The following is a 2,822-nucleotide window of genomic DNA, read 5'->3' on the forward strand; positions in this document are numbered from 1 at the left end:
AAGTATTAATTAATATTATTTGTTATTATTAAAATTATTAAAACTTTATTATTAAAAATTTATATATATAAATTTGTTAAAATTTGTTAAAACTTAAAACAAAAATTTGATAAAATCTTTTTATTGCTATAATTTTTTTTCTTTAAATGATATTTTTTATTTTTATAATTGTAATATAAATTCTTGACATCGCATAACTCATAAATGAATTTAGATGGTTGGCAACAAACAAATTTATATAATTAAATAATCCTTTGGCATATAACAACTTTGATTGTCGCAATTTCTTCGAGATTCGCATATCAGCTGGTACGGCAGTTTTCCATTCGTTTGTATTCAAAATGAGGACACGTCGGAAGAGAGCTGGTAATCTTCAATGGAATGTCCTCTTTTTTCCCCACCTTTTGCCAACCGTTCCTCTTTGTCACTGTTTCTCCCCTCTCCGTGTCTTTCTGTCTCTTTCTCTGTATAATAGTCATGTAGCGACAGTGCTGTGTCAAGTGCACTCTCGTCAAGACCGTGTAATTTATGATCCACTATTTTTGTGGTACATTTGGGTCAATTATTCTGACGGTAGCATTGGTCAGCCTTAAAGAAGACGACGGAAGAAAAACTGCCATTATCGAGAAGATACTGTTTTTATTCTTTGATAAACACGTGCCGATCTTAGTAAAATCAATATAGATTACATCACAGAAAATCACAAGAGATTTGCTATGCATTCTTGATAAAATTTTTCTTTGTTAACAATTAGAACAAATAGAATAAATAACTAATTTATAAATGCAATTAGAGCTCTAATTTAATGTGAATATTTTATTAAACCAATAACAGAAATTCATTCTATCTTCACCTTGATCGCAAACAGTTTTTCTTCCGCAAAGAGTAAAAAAGAGAGAAAAAGAAGAAAAAGAGAGAGACACTTCTTTATAATATATACATAATTATTCTAATATATAAGTTTATAAGTAAATAAAAAATTTGATTTACTTTTAGTTGAATAATTATTAAATTAAACTATTACATTATTTTTAATATCTGTCATAGCAAATTTTACAAGAAATAATAAAATATAATAAAACATATAAATATATTATTGTTTATCTTTTTATGAAACTAAAAAGTCTAATTTTCTTGTGTGATTGTGAAAATGATTCTTATTTCAAGTACAAAGTGTGATAAAAAAATACGGTGAAGGCCGTCACAGCGTGCTATATAACGGGAGGAGGGGGAACTTCTAGTAGTGAAATCTAATTGTAGAACTCTCCCCTTATAATATATAACAAGTTTCGATTTGTTCGGTTCGGTTAGTCAGTATCGAGTTACGGTTGTGTGAAGACCGGTTTTTTTTACGTTTGTTGTAAATATGGACCACGAACAACGCGTTGACATGGGTAAAGAAATTACTATGCCCAAATTCGTACTCGTCAGATTTGGCACCGTGCAACTTTTGACTCTTCTTTTTAAGGTAAAAATGATAAGGAAATGAAAGATCGAAGTAGCCACGACAGTGCACATATATAATTAAACATATATATGTATATANCAACGCGTTGAAGAAATTATTATGCCCAAATTCGTACTCGTCAGATTTGGCACCGTGCAACTTTTGACTCTTCTTTTTAAGGTAAAAATGGTAAAAATGATAAAGATCGAAGTAGCCACGACAGTGCACATATATAATTAAACATATATATGTATATATATATATACTTCGCCTCGAAATGTTAGAAATGTATTCGAGTTTTGCTTGTTTTTTTCGAGCAGGAAGATTTATCCCCGCATTAGAATCTATCCGGTAATTGGTCAACCGGTCACGTTATTTTCGGTTGTGCTTAAAACCCGTTAGTCGTACCTTGCCCGGCGTCCCGCGATAAATTTTGAGCATTGGAAAGTCAGTGTTTTCATCTACGCGTCTCATACACAATGCTAATCAATTTTACTACCTTATCGCACTTCATTTCATAGCATGTATCGTCGTAAAAAGAGCGAGATGCGGCTGGAGGAGGAGAGGGCATATTGATATCGCGTTGATCGCGATATCAATTACATAATCGCGTTTATGACACGTGCTCAAATATGAAGGAGTGGAATATCCGGGTCATCCGAAAGCGATCCACGCAATCAGGTGTTTGCGTTGCATCATTCGACAGTTCGTTTTGACTACTACTGATTAATGTAACCTCATGTCTTTGTGCGTACGTCGCGAGAGATAAGAGCAGCTAAAATAGATATATCGGCATAAATCATTGTTCGCGCAGTAGACACGTTACACTAGAACATCACGTGTTTTAATGACTATGTTACTTATGATCGTTTTTTAAACAATCACAGAATATATCGGTATACAAGATTATTACAGGAAGTTATTTTTAAAAACAAAGCATGACACAAAAATGTGCCATCAAAGAGGATTTGGATAAAATAAATATGAAAAAAAAAAATTATACAAATGATCTTTCATGTATCTAATCCCTAGAATATTCGAGTATCCACAGATTAGACGGCTTTGATCTACGACAACTTTGTACGTTTTTAAAAAAAATGGTCAAGATTTGTTAATGTGTAAATTTAATGTAAACGTTTACATTTCTTGAGTCATAACACAAATAGAAGATAATCCACCGTTAGAGAATAAACAAACGTGACTTTTCTACCGAGTCACGTTTCACCGCTTAATGCGATTTACCGGCTTGTTAATATTTATACCATAGTTCCTGTTTACCAGTTTCTTGTCCCACCGATATTGAAATCAACTCATCCGTTATAAATATTCCGTCTACTGTCAAGCATATTAGCCAAGCTTTCGCCGCTCGGAAGAG

At 32.5% G+C, this 2,822-nt stretch overlaps 1 protein-coding gene and 1 long non-coding RNA gene across 8 annotated transcripts in view; one reads left to right on the plus strand and one right to left on the minus strand.

The window, feature by feature from the left end:
* The window catches only part of LOC115239105 (octopamine receptor beta-2R-like), a 64,019-nt gene that overhangs the window by 7,503 nt on the left and 53,694 nt on the right, over positions 1 to 2,822 (minus strand). The gene's annotated exons all lie outside the window — the stretch shown is intronic.
* Positions 1,239 to 2,822, plus strand: part of LOC115239108 — a 5,201-nt gene continuing 3,617 nt past the window's right edge. The window contains exon 1 of one of the 2 annotated variants that reach the window (XR_003884588.1): positions 1,239 to 1,468. This is a non-coding gene — a long non-coding RNA (uncharacterized LOC115239108). Of the gene's footprint in view, positions 1,469 to 1,556; positions 1,628 to 2,822 lie in introns of those variants that run through there. The other variant, XR_003884589.1, reaches the window with a different exon arrangement.

Source organism: Formica exsecta, unplaced genomic scaffold, assembly GCF_003651465.1.
Source record: "Formica exsecta isolate Colony F162 unplaced genomic scaffold, ASM365146v1 scaffold365, whole genome shotgun sequence".
Lineage (NCBI taxonomy): Eukaryota > Metazoa > Arthropoda > Insecta > Hymenoptera > Formicidae > Formica > Formica exsecta.